We start from the raw sequence: 22,202 nt of genomic DNA, 5'->3' as shown, positions 1-22,202 counted from the left end.
TTAGACTTAATAAAATTTTATAAGCATATTCTCATTAGTAAGGTAAAAATTATATAGGTAAATACTACTTTAATAATAAATGTACAAAGTTAAAAAATAATATGAAGTATCCAGGATGATTTTATGTATTTTGATACAGTAGGTAAAATATCAAAGGAAATATAATTATCTCTTGCCAAGATATCACTCTTAATAGTCTATTTTTCCATCTTGGACAACAGAGTAACTTTTAACTCTCCTCAGCTTCTCAGACTATTATTTGGTACTTTATTTGATCTATTGTCTAATCTAAATAAACAGATTAACTCGTATTTAAAAGAAGAGGAGATGGAGACAGCAGAGAGAATGATTCAAAAGTAAACTTCAAACATATAAGTGGCATATTTCTTTATGAAAGAATTATCATTCATGGTTTTGCTAAGCCCACATGCAAAAATACTAAAATTCACAAAAATAATTATTATTAAGACGTGACATTCTCTTTTACTAGTCAAACCTGACATCTTGAAAAAGTAACAACTTCAAAAGTCAAGAAATACTCAGAATTAGGTTGTTAATCACTTCCATGCGACTTCTAACAGGGTAAGTTTCTAGCTGCTGTGTATGTAATCAGCTTACTGGTGTGCTATCTGTCACAACAATTACAGATACCCAACCAAATTCACTATAGGTTGGATAGAAGCGATTAGCAACCTAGTTCTGAGGATTTCTTGACTTCTGAAGTTGTTATGTTTTCAAGATATCAGGTTTGACTAGTAAAAGAAAATGTCATGTCTTAATAATAATTATTTCTGTGAAATAAAGATCCAGTTGAAAAGAACTGTATGAATGAGTGGTAGTAAAGCCTCAAGTAGGAAAGAATCCGTGAATTTAATATTCTACCCCTCAGAAATAAGTAACACAAGAGAAGCATGCTTAAGAGAAGCAGCTTGATAAATTCCACCACAATTACTGCTACAGGAAAGAAAACAATTCTAAGGTTAAAAAAAAAAGTGAAATTTCAAAGGAAAAGAAGTTGGACAAAATTGATTCTTTGGAAAATCTATCACACCCTTTATTTAATTATGCAAAATTTGCACATAATTTTTTCTTTTAGGAATAAAGATAGCAGACCTAATTAGCTTTTGAGCACTAGGAAATTTTATGTACTTAGGTACTTTTATAAGACAAGAAAAAGGTGTGGTAATTTAAAATGTACTTATGAAAGGAGGGCTCTTTCTCCACCACCTCCTTGCCTGTGCTACTTAAGTCACATCTGCTTTTCTTGCTAAAGAAATAAGCCTGTGGAACAAGAGAGCTTATACAGCTGAGGAGGGAAAATGCATTCCTTTTTGTCTGGTGCATCATCAACCAAGCTGTCAGCTACATTCCAAATGCAGAATCTTATTTTGCATGATGATTCTAGGAGGCAGAAAGCACAGCTTGGCTGACTGATCCCAGGTGGAGTCTGAAGTGCTGACAGCGAGAGAACTAATGTTTAGATTTATAAACTGAGTGAAGTTGATGTGGAAATCATTGCAAACGAATAAATATAGAGCCTCGCATTATCATTTTTATCAACTCACTTTGCTCACTATAACCCTTTCTATGTAATTACTTGCGATGAATGTGAGTTGTACCTACAGCAGACATATGTACCTACAACTGCCACATATGTATGAAATATGTAGCCTCTTCAAGGGAAAGAAACACACAAATTTATTCAGCGTACAGATTGCAAATACAAAAGGCAAGCCAGCATCCTATGTAATAAGGAAGAAAGAGTCCGTGGCTTGTATAATTCATATCCTGAAATGAGTCAAGGAGTATTCATACACAGGAATGAAGATAAAACTGGTATTTTATTGATGATGTTATATAAATGTTAAAATGTATATACTTTATATACTAAAAAAGGGAGATAGATAAAAGCTAAGTAAAAGAAAAATGGCTTGTTGGTACAGCACTCTATCTTTCATTTTGACTGGAGGACATAGTAAGCTGAGCTATTGAAATTACATTGAAGTAATTATTAAGAGTGAATACATTTGAGCAAAAATACTTATTGACTAATATTAATAGTTTTATCTATTAATGGTTATTAATCTCACCCCTCATCTACATCTTTTGTTTCTGTGAATTAATATATGCTTTATGTTTACAAACATTTCCTTATGAATCAGTCAGTTCAGTTCAGTCGCTCAGTTGTGTCCGACTCTTTGCGACCCCATGAATCGCAGCACACCAGGCCTCCCTGTCCATCACCAACTCCCAGAGTTCACTCAGACTCACGTCCATCAAGTCAGTGATGCCATCCAGCCATCTCATCCTGGGTCGTCCCCTTCTCCTCCTGTCCCCAATCCCTCCCAGCATCAGAGTCTTTTCCAATGAGTCAACTCTTCACATGAGGTGGCCAAAGTACCAGAGCTTCAGCCTTAGCATCATTCCTTCCAAAGAAATCTCAGGGCTGATCTCCTTTAGAATGGACTGGTTGGATCTCCTTGCAGTCCAAGGGACTCTCAAGAGTCTTCTCCAACACCACAGTTCAAAAGCATCAATTCTTCGGTGCTCAGCCTTCTTCACAGTCCAACTCTCACATCCATACATGACCACAGGAAAAACCATAGGCTTGACTAGACGGGCCTTAGTCGGTAAAGTAATGTCTCTGCTTTTGAATATACTATCTAGGTTGGTCATAACTTTTCTTCCAAGGAGTAAGCATCTTTTAATTTCATGGCTGTAGTCACCATCTGCAGTCATTTTGGAGCCCCCCAAAATAAAGTCTGACACTGTTTCCACTGTTTCCCCATCTATTTCCCATGAAGTGATGGGACCAGATGCCATGATCTTCGTTTTCTGAATGTTGAGCTTTAAGCCAACTTTTTCACTCTCTTCTTTCACTTTCATCAAGAGGCTCTTTAGTTCTTCTTCACTTTCTGCCATAAGGGTGGTGTCATCTGTATATCTGAGGTTATTGATATTTCTCCCGGCAATCTTGATTCCAGCTTGTGTTTCTTCAGTTTTGTATTTTTATGCAAGAATGAGGCGGCTCATCTGTCTTCCAATGCAAGAGACCCAGGTTCAATCTCTGGGTCGGGAAGATACCCTGGAGAAGGAAATGGCAACCCACTCCTGTATTCTTGCCTGGGAAATCCTGTGGACAGAGGAGCCTGGCTGGCTGTAGTCCTGTGGGGATCACAAAGAGTCGGACACAACTTAGTGACTGAACAACAAAAAAATGCCTGAATGAAGCCACTGGTGGCTAGAATTCGCTTATCGCCCTTTTGGTGTGAAAACAGAATCCAGCTAGAGAGGACAACACTGCTCGGATGCCACTGGGTCTCTGCTATCCAGATTGTCCCCCTTTTTGATGCTCTCCCTTGACATCAGCCGGTTTGCAATGTCATGGCCAGAGTGCATGGTGGCATGTCAATGGCAGTTAGGGGCAAATGCTAAGCATCCCTAACTTTTCTGAAAAGGGGGTTTTTAGGTCGTTTGAAGGTACATCTAAGGGTACATTTTGCATTATCAGCACCAAATGCATATATAAATGTTTGTGTAAAAAAGTCACTTCTAACGCATAGAAACAGTGAGCAGTGAGAGTTCCCTAGTTCCCTAATGGTTAGGATTCCAGGCTTTCACTCCCTTGGCCCAGGTTCAATCCCTGGTCAGGGAATTGGTGAGTGGAAAAAAAAAAGAAAAAATAGTAGGCAGTAATATTTATAACATTTTCAATATAAAATCCCATAACAGCTAGAATTACATGATGTTTTATAGCTAGATGACACTTTCTATATGAATTACATATTCTTTTTCTTGGCACATTATCAAAAATTCTTAATTCATAAAAAGAAATTTGTAGCTTTCCCTACTTAACTCTAATTAAGTAAAACAAAATGCAAGTTGTTTCCTGGGGCATCACTTGAGTTTTTTATTTTTTTATTATTTTATGCTTTTATAGGTATTACTCTTCTATACTTCAAATATGTTTCACCAAATTTAGTACTAAGAAACTGTAATTCCACCATGGGTGGAATGCATGTACACCTGTGGTGGATTCATGTCAATGTATGGCAAAACCAATACAGAATTGTAAAGTAAAATAAAAAATAAATAAATTAAAAAAAAAGAAACTGTAATTATCAACAATGCATTACTGTGAATAACAGTATAAATTATTTATGTAAAAGTGACATAGTAATTAATATGCACTTTCTGGATAGTGAGAATATTTCTGTACTTTATCTTCCTTGGTTTTCAAACTATAAAATCCTACTGGATTTCACACTATTGTGTCAAAAAAATAATGTGATATCTTAAAGGTTTGTTCCATTCTGTAAAACCAAGATGAATGGTTCCAACGTTTATTTTAGCCAGTTCAATTTGGAGCTAGACAGAAAGCTGGAAAGTCTACAGAAGAAATTGATTCAGTGGGTCATCCCCAGGTTCTGTCTGAATCTACAGAGATATATCCAAGTAGGGATGCAGTGGTGAAATGTGATGGGGAAAAGCATTACTAGTAGCCTGAGAGGGAAGACATCATAAAGTCCTTCTCCAGGTTTACTTAAGAATGTGACTTTCGACAGATATTTAAACTTTCAGTGTCTTGATTAAAATATAGGAATAAAAGTAAATCTCAAAATGTTAAGAGTATAAGATAGTCAGTTTAGGACAGTAAGTAAAACTGCTATATAAACTGCAGGTGTTATATGCCTCAAAGAAACAGTTTTTATCAGGATCATCCAGCAATATTCATATGCTAATGAAGTTCTTGCTCCCCTAAAAGGCCATGGAAAAAGTATAAGTATTACTTGCTGCTGCTGCTGCTGCTGCTCAGTCGCTTCAGTCGTGTCCGACTCTGTGCGACTCCATAGACGGCAGCCCACCAGGCTCCGCTGTCCCTGGGAGTCTCCAGGCAAGAACACTGGAGTGGGTTGGCATTTCCTTCTCCAATGAGTGAAAGTGAAGTCACTCAGTCGTGTCCGACTCTTAGCGACCCCGCAGACTACAGCCTACCAGGCTCCTCCGTCCATGGGATTTTCCAGGCAAGAGTACTGGAGTGGGGTGAAGTATTACTTAGCCGTGTCCAACTCTTTGTGACCCCAAGGACTGTAGCCCACCAGGTTCCTCTGTCCATGGATTATTCCAGGTAAAAATACTAGAGTGGGTTGCCATTTCCTTCTCCAGAAAAATATATAAATTGGATTCAAAAAATATTAGAAAACTCAGAGCTAACTGACCAGTGACAACTTTAAAGGACACTGATTGGTTGGGGTTATAGCCCTGTACTTAGTCGCTCAGTCATGTCTGATTCTTTGCAACCCCATGAACTGTAGCCTGCCAGGTCCACGGGATTCTCTAGGCAAGAAGTGGGTTGCCATTTCCTAGTCCAGGGGATCTTCCTGACCCAGGGACCACACTCGTGTCTCTTGCATTGGCAGGCAGATACTGTACCACTGCACCGCCTGGAAGATCAGGTGACACAGAAATTAATACTCACTTTCTGGATAATGAGAATATTTTTGTAATTTCTCTTCCCTGGTTTTCAAAATAAAAACTCCTACTGGATTTCATACAATTATGTCAAAAAAATTAACGTGCTATCATAAAGGTTTATTCTATTCTGTAAAACCAGGATGAATGGGTCCAACAAGCCCTGAGACAATCATTAAGTGTTGTCATGGCAGTCTTTGTAGATAGTAATTGATCAAAGACTGAATAACCACAACTTCTGCTGAGAATATGAGACTTGATGTTGAGTAAAATGACACCAATCATAGAGTCTGGCACATAATTTCTTAGTAAATATTTACTGAATTACAGTTAAAAAGTGAGTTATAATTCCATTTACTGTGGCCTCCCAATGCAGTAGGTGATATTTCTAGTAGGCAGGGTTCACTTATGTGAATTGGAAACCTTACTCAGGAAAGCTGATTGAGGTCAGCATGACTAGTTCAAGTTCTTGTTCAGCATTGCCTTCAAACTTTACTCCCAGGCAGCCATGGGAAGCATAGGAATGAAAAATAATCCCCCCCACCCGCCTGACTCCCTGGGGAAGGAGGAAACTTGCATCATGCATCTGGCAGGTGGCTGTTTCCCTCCTCGCTCAAAACCTCTGGAGGAGATGTATGAAGGCCACAGGTATCTCTGTAGGTTATTCCTTACCTGGTGTTTTCTTAATTGTGGTCAATATCTATAACCTAAAATTGACCGTTCTCACCATTGTTAAGTGCATAGTTCAGTGACAATAAGAACATTCACACTGTTGGGTAATCACCATGATCCTTTTCAGAACGTTTTTTCCATATTCCCAAATGGAAACTACTCTGTACCCATGAAACAGCAGTTTCTCATTTCTCCCCCCTCCTAGCCTCTGGCACCATCCTATTTCTTTCTGTCTCTGAATTTGACTGCTCTGGACACCTCCTGTAAGCAGAATCATATAACATGTATCCTTTGTGACTGGCTTATTTCACTTAGCATAATGTTCTCAAGGTTCATCCAAGTTGCAGCCTGCATCAGAGTTCCTTCATTATTAAGGCTAAATATTATCCCATTGTGTTATATACAACAGTTTGTTTTCTCATTCATCCATCAGTGGATACTTGAGTTGCTTATTATCCCTTTCGGCTACTGTGAATAACGTTTCATTGAACATGGGCGTACAAATTCTTGTTCAAATCCCTGCTTTTGGTTGTTTTGGAACTATATCCAGAAGTAAAACTGCTAGAGCATGTGCTAATTCCATTTTTCATTTTTGAAGAATCAGCATCCTATTCCACTAGTGACTGCACTGTTTTATACTCCCGCCAACAGTATACAAGGGTTCCAATTTCTCCATATGCTTGCCAGTACTTATTTTCTGTGCTTTTAATAGTAGCCATCCTAATAGGTGTAATGAGCCTCTCTGATAGCTCAGTTGGTAAAGAATCCACCTGCAATGCAGGAAACCCTGGTTTGATTCCTGGGTCAGGAAGATCTGCTGGAGAAGGGACAGGCTACCCACTCCAGTATTCTTGGGCTTCCCTGTGACTCAGCAGGTAGAGAATCGGCCTGCAATGGGGGAGACCTGCAAATATTCTATCCCTGGGTTGGGAAGATTCCCTGGAGAAGGGAAAGGCTACCCACTCCAGTATTCTGGCCTGGAGAAGTCCAAAGACTGTACAGTCCATGGGGTTGCAAAGAGTCGGACATGACTGAGCGATTTTCACTTTCACTTTCAATGGGTGTAAAGACCGCTATCTAGTATTTTGTACTATTTTTCTTATCAGAGCCATTTCCCTTCTTGTTTAAGCCTCTCACTCATGCATGCTTCAGCTAACCACTCATCCCTATCTTTTTGTCTTAATCATCAGTGCTTCACAGGATAACACTTGAGTTATCTACTGGAACCAAGTCACAGTCCAGCTCACTGGAGCTTTCAAGACTGTAAGCTTTGTCTGCAGAAGGTGAATCTTCTCATGAGGATGAAAGCAGGCAAAAGAGCATGCCTTTCATTCTCATACTGACGGGGCCACATCGAACTTTATAACATTCAGCTGGATCTGAAGAAAACAGATTCTGAAACACACCTATTTTCAAGCTGATGGGAAATATCACATTAAATCTTCAGTATTCACTGTTACTAAACTTAACAAGGAAGAGGTTAATTGAGACAGTTTAGAAACCAAACAGATATTTTTATTTTTTAAAAAACTATTGATTGGAAGATATATATACTTTAGATGATGTTCTGGCTATAATAGATTTAAATGATTATGCTTATCAAGTCACTGAAGATGTTTTCTGGGACTTCCCTGGCGGTCCAGTGGTTAAGAATCTGCCTGTCAAGGCAGAGTTCATGGGTTCGATCTGTTGTCTGGGAAGATCCCACATGCCATGGGGTAACTAAGCCACCTAAGCCCAGGTGACACAACTGCTGAACCTGGGCGCTAGGGCCTGCAAACCATAACCAGAGGAAGCCCATGCACAGCAACGAAGACCCGGCAGAGCCAAAAATAAAACTAAATAAATAAAAATATTTTTTAAGGTGTTTTCTTTCCCAGGCAAAACAATCACAAATTCCTAAACAAAGTCTTGAACATTGGCAAGTTTCTTTTTTGCCTATTATTGACATCATTCTCCCTTCCTCTCAGTTCTTCCTGCAAAACAGCATATTACAGAATCAGACACAGTGATAAGCAGGAATCTTGTCCTCCAATGCTTTCTCACTTCAATAATTATAATTATTATCCAGAGCCATGCAGCTGGTTCTTCCTGGAGAAATATTTATGACAGTACTTAAAGCTCAGATTAATAACAAGGCAGAAAGAGAGTAGAATCATGTCAGAGGCATAACCAGCAACATGGCAATAATGTCTTTATAGCATTATAGTCACCTGTCTTACATTTATGAAATGCAAAATATTTTTTAACTCTTTAAGGTTTTTGGCAAATACATGATCCATTAGATGGGCTTTCACTGTAGGTTGAAAGTACATTGCTTCTTACCATGAATTTAATCACTGATGACTGAAGGAATTAATAGCATAGACTGTTATATCATTACACACATGTGCCATTGAAGTGTAGACATATCCGTCCCAAAGATGTGTCATTTATTTACAAAATCTCATCGCTGGTGAAGTGAGTGAGATTCCATCAACAACAAATGTGATGCTTCATAGTTTCATGTACTTCCATGTTTAAACGGAGTTACCCTCTTTGGCTGTATATTGCTAGCTTCCTATACATTATGCTTTGGTAAGCACAGGAAAAAAAGTGTTTAAAAACACGGAACAGGGCTTGTCAAACAAGACACCACCAGAGAGGAATGGATGTGAGAGGACTGTCATCACTGTGATCGTTGACTATCAGCAGATTTACTCACACGGAACGATAGTTCTCACAGAACCGTCACAAGGTATTCACGATGGCACTGGACTTGGAGCTTCGGTACAAAAACTTACACGGGATGGTATAAACACTGAAGCCCACCAAATGCAGGGCAAGTGGGAAAATCTGCCTACAGCTCCCCCCTACCCCCCCACCCCACCCCACCCCACCACGAGGTCCTAGGCAGTTCAGCCTCTGGCAAATCAACCCTGGTTCACCTTAAATTCTGGGCACTGACAGGGCTCCATCAGCTATTACATTCGCTGCCTGTGCTTCTTTGATGCTGATTGACAGCCTGTCCCCTCCCGGCCCCCAGCTCGCCAGGCCAGGCAGCCTGTTTTGTCAGCTGCCGCTTGCCTCACCTCACCAAGGCTCGGCTGCCACTCTGCCTCTGGGCCCGGGGAGACCTTTCGAGTCTGCAAATAACACTGGAGAATTCAGACTAATCGGTTCAGCTTCCCTCAGGCAAAGGGAAAAAAGATTTCTCAAAAGGAAAAGGATTAAGAGAGAAAGTGAGCAAAGGCTTGCCTGGTCTCCACTTAGGGAATCAGAAAGAGCACAGTCAATTGAATAAATGGTTCACCTAATCATGGCGAAAGCAGGAGGGGAGAAGCTCTGCGTTGTGGCTTTTTACTCTCGTGAGGTCACTTATAGAGCGAATCATCAAATAGAAATAAATTCTGCAGAGTTAGGACGTGGAAGACATTTTCTTCACTCCTCACGTCCTATGGCACGTAGTGTCTTTCTCTTTTTCTCTTTTGAAAGAGCACTTTTGCTGTTAGCCACAATCCTTCACACACAGATATGTCTCATTGCTTACCTATTTTGAGACTGAATTAAGATAATAGCTTACTTTAAAACAAAAATGTAAGCTGGGAAGAAACCTATGATTTTGATAAAGATCAAGCACCATTAGATTCTATTGTGAAAGAGCTCTATATATCCAACCTAGGAATACACTTACCAAAATTTTATTGGCGAAATATTAGTGACTACTCTGGCATTCTTTGTGTTTGCCATTTCTGATATTTACCTGGCTTTTCCTAGAAGTTCTCCAGGCTAGTTTTTCTGGACTTCCCAAGCCCTCTTCCTCATGAATGATACTTGTTGGGAAATTAGGTGTCCCAGTGCAACTGCTTGCTAATTGTAATTTAATTTGAATCTCACTTAAGAAAGCATTATCTCTGGCGGGGGAGAAATCTTCCAGGAAAAAAATACCTTCAGATCTTGATTTGTATAACTAACCCCTTGCACTTGGCAGGTCATTAGATCTCACTAGTTCGTAATGCAATCAGAGTCAGCATTCTGCTCTTAAGTGCTGTGGGTAATTTGCTTGTTAATATATTAGCACACAGCATTGATCAAATGGCTAATCCAATCACACGCTTATTATTGATCCCTTATTGATCATCCAGCCTAGTGATCACTTTTGCTGGGTTCAGTCAATAGCAGATGCCAAGTAGCCTTTCACACACCTAATTAGCTTATAAAATAAACCAAACATTTTGCTTGCCCCAAAGGCAAAGATCAATCAAAAGCTTTGGGGCCGAATTCAGATGATTTTTTCATCAACTTTTCTCCTTCTCTTCTGCAGCCACTCAAGTTCACATTAACACTCTCCCTCTGGTTTGAAGACATCTGAAAAGCAGCTGCCATGTCTGAGACACTGAAGCAGCTGTAAGTCATAAATCACGAGGGTGAGGGATTCTGGGTTGTACATTGGCATGTGGTCTGTCAGGACAGAAAAATAGAGACATAAAAGAGGCAAAGGTCAGAGGTATGTCGAGTTTAGAAAACTGAACTTGTGCTATATTTCACGAAAGGAAACCTTGGCATTGGTGGTTCTTTCCAAATCCTCTTTCACTTTTCTTTGCTGATATGGCACTTGATTAGGTCTTTACTCATCCGAACAGGCTGACTCTATAGCTTCCTGCGATCCACCCTGCTGCTAACTTGATCAGGTGACTCCATGCTATCAAGAAGGGGGCCAGCTCCTTTAAGGGAAACTGGGCTAAAAAACAACTTTCCAGTTGCAATAACAACAACAACAACAACAAAAAACCCTGACCCTTCCAAAACAATTTATGTTATCTTACATTTTTAATATTTGAGATGATTTGCTGATGTTTGTCACATGACTCTAAAAAGTACCCATTCCCCTGGGCTCAACCCTTTTTCCCTCTTTTCCTACCCCTGCTCCCCTAAGGCTGGACCTCAGCATAGAGATATTTGTCCAGTGGCCTGCATAATAACAGACCTGTCTATTGATTCAGAGCAAGAAAGTGAGAAGAATGGTGTGGGGTATGCTCCGCAGAAAGAGAGAGGCGGTGGAACTTCCCTCAGCAAAGCCGAGGGGTACCGAGGAGAGGTGAGCCTGCTGTCCACCAACCCAGCCCCTCGGCGAGTGAGAGACAATCAGACATGACAAGGGTTCTGTCTGAGCAGTTCCGCTTTATTGCCACAAACTCTTGGTTTATATAGGCAAGCAAGGGGGTTCTGCGAGGGACCTCCCATAGTTGCACCAATCACGTTAAAGGTCAAATTATATGCCATAGTTGCACCAATCACGTTAAAGGTCAAATTATAATATGCACATAGTTGCACCAATCACGTTAAAGGTCAAGTCATCATGTGCTTAACAGGAGTCAATGGTAATCACGCACTGTCCACGTGGACGGAAGTCAAGAGAGCCAATCAAAAACTTTAACATAGACCACGCCCCTATCTCTTCTGCCCGACGCCATCTTAGTTTTCAACCGTAAAAGCTAGCCCCCTTTTTTTAAGGTTTCCCACATAGGGCCCCACAGAATGGCTTTCCTGGAAACTACTGACAGCTGTATAGTTACTTTTCCAGAGCGATGAGTGGTAATGACCCCCAGTGATGGGAAGTTCCAAAACGCACCACCAAATTGGTGGTGTGTGACCAAGCTCTACTGGCAAGGTGAAGGATAGATGCAATTGAAGCATGATTCCAAAGTCAATCCCAGAATGTTCCTGGCAAAATTGCCAATTTTAGAACAGAGAATTCACCAAATGTCTAAAAAAAAAAAGGAAAGCAATTTTCCAGATACCATCGTTTACTTATATACTTATGATAAACTTTCCTATGGATTTAGAAAACAATGGATTTAAAGACAAAAATCACTCACTCACTCAACCAAAGAAGCCTAGATAGTGGTAGGGAAACCTGTCATTGTTCTTGTCAGAGCATATGGACATAAGTAATCTCTCCTTAGGAATCCCCTAAACAATTACACCAACTTTTAACCTTGTGTTAGAGATAAGGTCTGTGCATACAATAAAAATCAAAATAGAGACTTCCCTGGTGGCTCAGAGATACCACCCAGTATAGGAGACCTGTGTTGGGTCTCTGGTCCGGGAGGATCCCACATGCTGTGGGGCAACTAAGTCTGTGCCCCATGCCCCACAGTTACTGAGCCTGTGCTCTGCAACAAGAGAAGCCACCGCAATGAGAAGCCTGCACACCACAACTAGAGAAGAGGAACCCCCTAGACAGCATATTAAAAAGCAGAGACATTACTTTGCTGACAAAGGTCCGTCTAGTCAAAGCTAGGGTTTTTCCATTCGTCATGTATGGATGTGAGAGTTGGACTATCAAGAAAACTGAGCGCTGAAGAATTGATGCTTTTGAACTGTGGTGTTGGAGAAGACTCTTGAGAGTCCCTTGGACTGCAAGGAGATCCGACCAGTCCATCCTAAAGGAGATCAGTTCTGAATATTCATTGGAAGCACTGATGCTGAAGCTGAAACTCCAATACTTTGGTCACCTGATGTGAAGACTGACTCATTGGAAAAGACCCTGATACTGGGAGAGATTGAAGGCGGGAGGAGAAGGGGACGACAGAGGATGAGATGGTTGGATGGCATCACTGACTCAATGGACATCAGTTTGGGTAAATTCCGGGAGTTGGTAATGGACAGGGAGGCCTGGCGTACTGCAGTCCATGGGGTTGCAAAGAGTCGGATATGACTGAGCAGCTGAACTGAACTGAACCCCTGCTTGTCACAACTAGAGAAAAGTCCGAGCAACAACAAAGACCCAGCACAGCCAAAAATAAAATTATTTTTAAAATCTAAAATAATTCTTTACCTGTTTTAAAGAGTTTTAAAAAATTTTATTCTACAAGCGCTTTTTATTTGGAGTTGTTTTATTTGGGCTACTTAGCTTTTTTGCTCATTTCCATGTTAAATGAAAACAATTATCAAAGCCCATGATATGTACCACCTTACAGAATGATTACTTCACATTAAAAAATACCTATCCTCGTTTATTTTCTTTAGTAGAATCTATTTATTTGTACATTAATCTGAGATGTAGAGAAAAGATAAATTTTATCCAAAGTAGCATGCCTTAGCAGAGTTGAGATAAAACACAGACTCTTGCTTACTTGGAGAGAGTGTAGTATCGAAACTATCTCCTTCTCCGAATAGACTGTAAAACTGATCTGAAGCAGAACTGAAGTTTGTGACATAGCTGCTGGGTCTCCTACACTCCTTTTCTTGGCTATTTTCCCACCATAGTTTCTCACCCCCAGGTCTTTGCTATTCTCCAAAAGGAATCAGGTGAACAGACAGTATTGCCTTAGCTCTAGAGCTAGGCTAGCCAGGTTCAAACTCCCATGCTGTCTGTCATCCACTCTGTCATTCACTGTGATCGTGGGATTATTTAACTTCTCTGATTTTAGTTTTATTGTCTGCAGAAGAGGGATGACTGTGGCATCTACTTCATGAGATTTTTTATGAGAATTAAATGCATCAGTATATACAAAAAGCCTTAGGACAATGCCTGGCATGAGGTAAACCCTCTGGAAATTCTGGCTCTTCTGCCCACTGTGATCCCCTCCTGATATTTCTCCAACGTCTCATGTGCCTGGGACCCCCTCAAGATAGGTGATCCCTATCCAGTACCACCCACAGGGTTTCAAATTATCTGAGTTTATCTCAGAAAATTCACCCTAAGCAGTAGGACATGGAAGAAAGAATCTAATAAATACCTTCTCGGGTAAAGAAAAGATGACCTACAACAACTTAACTTGTACGTCCCTTCCAGGGTTATCTTTAATTAAGAATAAGCTGCTCAGAGGCAAGAGTGAAGTCCTTTCACATCTCCAAGGTTAACTCTATAGGTAACTATTCAGCACCTAGTCTCAAAGCTTATCAAGTGCATGTATACTCAGTTCTGTCTGATTCTTTGTGACCCCATGAATTGTAGCCCGCCAGTCTCCTCTGTCCATGGAATTTTTCAAGCAAGAGTACTGGAATGGATTTCCTTCTGGAAAGATTTCCCTCTCCAGGAGATCTTCCAGACCCAAGGATCAAACCCACGTCTTTTAGGTTGTCCTGCATTGGCAGGTGAATTCTTTACCACTTTGCTACCCTGAGAAGCCCAAAGCTTACCATAGTCAGGGTCAAATTTGACATCATTGTCCTAGGCAGGGAGGTGGGGAGCTGGTAGAAGACCACTACAGAGTGAACTTAGCAGACTGGATTGCCTTGCTCATCTTTTTTTTTTTCCCCTGCTGGCACCTTCTGGCATGCAGAACTTCCCCCAGCAGGGATGGAACCTGTGCTCCCTTCAGTGGAAGCACAGAGTCTTAACCATTGGACCACTAGGGTAGCCCTGCCTTGCTCATCTTAATGTTGTTTGCGCGTGAAATGTGGCCAGCTCCTGGAGATATTGTTGGATAAGTAATGGATGGATGAAGTGATGGGTTTTCACTCCTTCAACAATAGTCTTTTGGGTTGTGCTTTGCCCAGACTGGGACAACCAGGTAGAAAGGACAGTCTTGTTAGCGTGCCACTGAAGTTCCATTCTTTAAATGAGTATGGGTTGGATTTGTACCTAGTTTCTCCCACACTAAAATAAAAATGGACATCAGCAAGTCAGATATAATTAGTCTTGTTAACTTAATCACTGTAACTAAAAGGAATAAATTATATCATATCCTTCTGTGGGAATCTGTAAAACAGGACAGAGCACTACTTTTGGGTACTTTTTTAGCTACAACGTGCCTAAAAAATTGGTTCCTAGAGATTTTCCCCTGTGCTGTAAGTCTATGGCTCTGTCATTTCAAGCTTTTATTTTTCCAGTTTTTATTCACTGCACTGGTGAATTCAAACTAGAGGGGGAGGAAAAAAGCATACTATCTCTTACTACTATTTAAAATATTTAATTACCCAGCCCCAGTCATAAGTAATTTATGAGGGGATCTCATCTTGTAAAATAATCACAACCTGCCTACCACTGAAAAAAGTTGTCGATCCTTTGGTAGACTACACATTATTTCCCTCATGTGTAAATAACATTCCCATTGGCTATATCTAGAGTATAAAAACTGCTGTTTATGTATAAAAGCATCAACAAAATTTAGTGAACCTATCAAAGCTAGCATTGTGAAAATCTGTTTTTCTGATTTGAAATCAACAAATACATTGTGAGTTCTCAACTGTTGTTTTAAACATAAAATGTATATATAGGGTTCTTGTTATTGTTTCTAATTTGGTGCTAGGTTTTTTTTTTAATATAACTACTGAAATTTTTAATTAACTTGATTAGTTTCAAATGTAGGCACAAGCTAGAATCAAGATTGCCAGGAGAAATATCAACACCCTCAGATACGCAAATGACACCATCCTTGTGGGAGAAAGCAAAGAAGAACCAAAGAGCCTCTTGATGAAAGTGAAAGAGAAGAATGAAAAAGTTGGCTTAAAACTTAACATTTAGGAAACTAAGATCATGGCATCTGGTCCCATCACTTCATGGCAAGTAGATGGGAAAACAATTGAAACAATGAGAGACTTTATTTTGGGGGGCTCCAAAATCACCTCAGATGGTGACTGCAGCCATGAAATTAAAAGACACTTGCTCTCGGAAGAAAAGCTATGACCAACGTAGACAGCAAATTAAAAAGCAGAGACATTACTTTGCTGACAAAGGTCCGTCTAGTCAAAGCTATGGTTTTTCCAGTAGTCATGTATGGTTGTGAGTGTTGGACTATTAAGAAAGCTGAGTGCTGAAGAATTGATGCTTTTGAACTGTAGTTCTGGAGAACACTCTTGAGAGTCCCTTGAACTGCAAGGACATTAAACCAGTCAATCCTAAAGGAAATCAGTCCTGAATATTCATTGGAAGGACTGATGCTGAAACAGAAACTTCAATACTTTGGCCACCTGATGCAAAAAACTGATTTCTTGGAAAAGACACTGATGCTGGGAACAATGGAAGGCAGGAGGAGAGGGCGACAACAGAGGATAAGATGGCTGGATGATATCACTGACTTGATGGACATGAGTTTGAGCAAACTCCAGGAGCTGGTGATGGACAGGGAAGCCTGGCATGCTGCAGTCCAGGGGGTTGCAAAGAGTCAGACACGACTGAGCAACTGAACTGAACTGAATCACTTAAATACACTCAGGACACATCAATGGACTTGGTGAGAGTACACATTTTTAAAATGAGAATTAATAGTTGTAATCTCAATGCCAAAAATTATATTTGTGTTAATATTTCTTTTGAAAATGACATAATTTTCAGGTGTGAAGTATATGTATTCAATCTACTTAAGGATAATAATAGCACTGAACAGATTAATAATTATAAGAATGTATAAAATACACATAGATACTAGTTGTCAAATGATAACTCCTCTCACTTAAAAAAATTAACAATGTGAATGTCTTTCTCTTCCATAAATATAAATGAAAAATAAATCATGATACCTATGCTTATATTGACAACTACTATTGATGCTTTAATGCCTGGTTTGATTGGGGTGGGCAGGGGGAAGATGTGATTTGTTTTATTATTAATGAATTAGCTTTTGAGGTTAAAGGATGGAAGAGTATTAATAGTATTTTAAACTATTAATTAAGGCATAAAGAAATAAACTTTCAAATCTTTCAAAAGTTAAATGTAAAACCTATTTACTCATTTTAGTGAAGCCAAAATTATAAGCATTATACCACTATGTATTTTAATAAGATTAAAGCAAATGCTTTCAAGGCAATAAAAGCTGGTTTAAGTGAACAAAACATGCACTTGATGTTTATAGGAATCAAACTCTTTTATCAAAATATAGACCTCTTCCAATCAATGAAATTCAAACACACTTCCTAAATGAGTTCATTACAATGAACGTTTCATTAATTGCAACTTGGTTATGGTGCATTATTTGGATATAATATCCTAATAAGGTGCTAACTTATAAATTCTAGGTTCCTGCTGTGATACTGTATTTCGAATATACTTTCCATTTTTAAGAAAGAAGTGAAAAAAGTTCTTGAAGTGAGAGCAGACACAAACTTCTATCCATCCATAGTGTTTGCTTTTAAAGAGCACACATTTTAACCAAGAAGGTGACACACAGCATCAGGTTTGCCAGACCAAAAGTCCATAAAAGTGACACATGATCTGGTGGCACTTTCTGGAAAAGTGATTTGGCAGTGAGGTCAGGGTGCTTAATGTGGGAGCCCTGCATGGTGACCTTTGTTCACTGACCTTCCACCATTGAGAGGATGGCCAAAGAGAGGGACCAGAGAGTGAACAAACAAGCTTTTCCTCTTTCCCTTTGTCATGCCTCTCTAGGGTAAGGAAGGGAGAGAAAGAAGGAAAAGAGGGACAAACAGGCGGCCTAACTAGGTCCAAACTTCAGTCATTGGCCACTTGACTGTGGAAAGCCATCAAGGTAACAGTGCTGATTACCAAAGATTTCTGTTAATCCAAAAATAGACATTTGAAATTCATGTTCTTGAGTCAACCAACCAGTCTCTCTTACGTTTACACATGCATTCATCAAACTTAACCAAGTGATTTTCACTCTTTATAAAATAACTATTACATCTGTTAAATTACACAAAACAATTTTATGTGCCCCCAGTCCAAAGCCAGCCAGATATAATAGTCTTCCCTCTGTTACAACTAAACTCTCTTTTCAAAAGAGAGGCAAATGGCAAGAAAATGATTTGATTTATGTGGTATTTACCTAAAGGGAAGCGATTTTCAAAGTATGTGTTGAGATCAAACACTCAAATTTAAAGAAGGTGTGTTAATGATAGACTTAACACTTGAACTCACCAGACATTGTGCTAAGACATTGATATGAAGTGTTTATTTAGTGTTATTTAGTGTTCCCAGCATCCTTTTGAGGTAGTTATTATTCTTTATATAGATTGTAAGTCTGAGGTTCAGAGAAAATAAAGAACTTGCCCTGGATAAACTAGTACCTAAAGAAACTGAGATTTGAATCCAACTAAGAGAGAACTCAGAGATGAGTTGGAGGGTCTACCAGCTGCCAGTTTGCAAAGTTCTGTCCAGAAACTGCATTCAGATAATGCACTCAGATCCTGTGTGTGTCAGCCATCAGCAATTGGGCAACATTCCATTTGCTACATTTGCACACCATTTTTAAACATTGTTATAAGATGTGACTAGGGCTTCCCAGTGGCTCAGTGGGTAAAGAATCATCATGCCATGCTGGAGAAACAGGAGACATGAGTTTGTTCCCTGGGTTGGGAAGATCCCGTAGAGGAGGAAATGACAACCCACCCCAGTATTATTGCCTGGAAAATCCCATGGACAGAGAAGCCTGGCATGCTACAGTCCATAGCATCACAGAGTAGGACATAATTGAAGTGACTGAGGACACAGGCAAGACATAACCAAAAGGGCTTTAACAGTAAATCTAAACGAATCAGAATACTGGCTTAACACAGAAGAGCCTCTTCCTCAACCATTCCTTCTAGACAAGACTTGGTGGCTTTAGAACTCGGTGGAGAAACATGAGATGAAAGAATGCTTACCACAGTTGGACTACTTTAAAAGAAGTGAAAAATTTCAGCCACTGGAGTAGAATTATCTTAGCTAAAATTTAACTGCCACATAGCATCCCCTTACACAATGCGACAAAATGTTTTGTAAATACGAGTGCTGATAACTATGATGGAAGAAAATACCTACCGCTAGCATCTTTTCCTTCAGTGCTGTGAGGGGACTTCAGTTCTAAAACAGCTTTAGAAAGAGGGGCTCTGGGCCTCCCCTTCTGATAGCTCTTTTTACATAGAAATCATTATTAAATCAAATGCAGTTACAATCAGGGCACACAACACTGTCCGTTCTGAAACAAAGATCAAGGATGGGTATACATTTGGGTATAGCACTTCCCAGGTGGTGTTTGTGATAAATAATCCACCTGCAGTACAGGAGATTCAGGAGACGCAGGTTTGCTCCCTGGGTCAGGAAGATCCCCTGAAGGAAGAAATGGCAACCCACTCCAGGAGAATCCATCCAAAGGATCGCAGAGTCAGACATGACTGAAGTGACTGAGCATACACATGCATATACATTTGGGGATAGAAATAATAAAAGGGGATGAGAGAAAAGAGTGGGATCATACTATCACAGATTCTCCTATTTCAAGTAAACTGTCTACGTTTCTAACCACAGCTATTCCAGTTTGTAAACGGCAAATTGCTGGGAAGTTGATCTGTGCTCGGTAATGAGATGCAGCCCCAGTCAAAGCAGGGTGTCTACAGGCATGAGGTGGGGCTTGGCTGGCAGAGCCTGTCACAGTTTCCAGATCCTTCTTACAATACCACACTGACTTAAGCAAGCCCCTCTGGGGCTGTCAGTAGGGTTTGGCTGACTAACAGGGCAGATTTCATGCTGGCTTGAACCTAATACCTTTCTGTTTCCATTGCATTTTTTATTTACAAAGAGATGTGCACCAAAAACAAAACAAAACAAAACAAAAAACCTAGAATAAGATTTCAAAGTTGTTTGGTGGGAAGGGGGTGAGGGTTTGGCTCCATGTTATCAGAGGAACATAAAACCAAAAACACCAGCCTTGGCCTCTTTCTGAGTAATTTCAGAATAAAATAAGCCCTTTTGGAAATTTATGCTTCTCACAGAGGTGGTTGTAGTGCTGGAGGTATGAATTTGCCATATACCTCAGAACTCAGGCAAACTCAAGTCAGTTCATGTCACATTTCTGCTATTTATTAGTTGAATAATCTTTGGAAAAGCCACTTGATTTCTGTATTCCTTGATTTCTCCACCTTAGAGGACATTAAGAGTTGCTCACTTCATAAGAATTCACAATTAAGTGAAACAAACCATGGAAGACCCTTTCTGTAGTGCCTATTACATAGTAAGTGTTCAGTAAATGCCAAGTAAGATTGGCATTAACATTCCAGATGACTTCCCTCCCTCCCTGCCCTCTCTGTCTCCAGCTCTACTTTACCACCATATTTAAAATTTTGCAACAACTGATATCAAAGTACTTCACAAAATGATGCATAGAGTGGTTCTGGGAAGCTAACACGGAAATCTCACCAGATTATGCATATTTACCGGGAAAAATGCAAAACTGGAAAGATTTGAGGAAAACATGCAATGGAATTTGAATTCTTATTCAATCCAGCCATTCCAAACGTGTTCATAAGATATGTTCAGAGTGACTTGCAGAAAAAGTAAAGACAAATTTAAGGGAATGCATAATATGTGTCATTTGTACACACGCACACACACAAATCTATTTTTCTTTTTTTACTTTGGGACATCTTAAAATGACCCTATAAAGATTTTTGGATTTCACATTAAATTACTGCTCACTAATTTTGCAGGGTGAAAAGGAGACAAGATGAAAGCATAATTTTCTGTAAAGTGAAAATGAATAAAAATAAAGAGTTAAATTCTTAGGTTTAGAAATGTTCTTGGCTCCAAAAAGTGTTATGTGATTTACTCACATGCCCACATTTATTTAATGAAATGTAACAGATTACTAAAACATTGCTTTCTACCAATACTTTATGCCAGAGCCTAAGAAAAGCTGAGGATTAATAGCAGAGAAAAGCAGCTCTCTATTTGACTGAACAAACATTGCACAAACACTGAACTCTGTGTGGGATCATTAGTTTTTTCATCATACTATTTCTAGAATTGAAAAATCACAAATCCCTCCCCAGCTTAGTTCTTTTATGCAACAAAAGCATTACCCAGACCAGCTAAGATGTATTCTTCAGGATTCTGACATCCTCGGAATGTCAAACAGTTTCAGTAGACACCAAATACAGATTCTCTCTTTCATGTGGGAAGGTTAAGTAAGAAAAGACTTCATGTGAGGAAACTGTCCCATAATTGCAGTGATTTTAATTTAATCTGAGTGTGTTTCAATTTACATATAGACTGGAATGCAGTGTCAGAGGTGTGGGGGTGAATCTATTTTTAGTACATCAACTTTCAGAGGGGATAAAACTGACCATTTAAAAAAGCGATGCACATTTTAAAGCACTATATGCATTTGAGAGACGTCAACATCGATAGAATATATGATGGGCATTATTTAGAAGTGAACTATCCATAAAAGCATTATGAATATATTCTTTGATTAAAAAGATTCTACAGCTTTCTGAAATTATGAAAGACTTGTGGTCTTTAATATGCCATAGCTTTTAACCAGATAAGCGTATTCTTCTGGAAGATAGCCCTTCAGTAGGATATAAATTAACCACAGACAAGATGAAATAGCCAGAACTGGCAAGAATAGGAGCAAGTTGGATGATATTCGATTAAATGAATAAAACATGGTGAACCTTTAACAACAAATAATAAAGTTATTTTTATTTTAACCCTAAAAAAAGAGATATAATTGATTGGTAATATTTGTGTATCTGCTTCTTAATTGCAGTTGTTCAGGTTTAATCCAATCAACTCGTAAGAATGACTATAACATTATGATTTTCTTGCACTCTTCAAAATGTGACTGTAGTCACTTTGCTTAAAAGTTTAATCCAAATCTTGACTAATTATTTCAGTTCCCTTGAGAAGTCGTTAAATGGCTGCATTTAATTTAAACTTTAGTACAATTTATGCTGATTAACCCTAAGCATACGTTCAGAGAAGCCCTAAACACAGATCTGTGAAAGTGGATTTAAGGGTTTTTCTTTTGTTTTTTTCCCTGCAAGTTCTGATGTCAGATTTATGTCTGAAATTCCACCATTGAAACTTCTCTCTTTTTCTACATTTGCAGGTGACTTGATTGTCTATGTAGAAAACTCTAAATGTCAAAAATTCTAAATGACCAAAAAACCTACTAAAACTAGTAAAGGAAATTTAGTAAGTTCCCACAATCCAGGGTCAATGTAAAACACAACTGTATTTCTATTTATTAGCAATGGACAACTGGAAATTGGAACAAAGAAACAATACTATTAATAATGAAGGAGGGGGAGTAGAAGAGCATTGAAAACACTCTCAAAATTTTCCTTACTTAGGCCCACTCCACATCTCCTGTCAAATAATCACTATCTATCTGCTATTTCCTGATCTGCAA

The sequence above is a fragment of the Oryx dammah genome, unplaced genomic scaffold (assembly GCF_014754425.2).
Source record: "Oryx dammah isolate SB20612 unplaced genomic scaffold, SCBI_Odam_1.1 HiC_scaffold_4, whole genome shotgun sequence".
NCBI lineage: Eukaryota > Metazoa > Chordata > Mammalia > Artiodactyla > Bovidae > Oryx > Oryx dammah.
The sequence above is the reverse complement of the archived record's forward strand: the minus strand, read 5'-3'. Positions refer to the sequence as shown.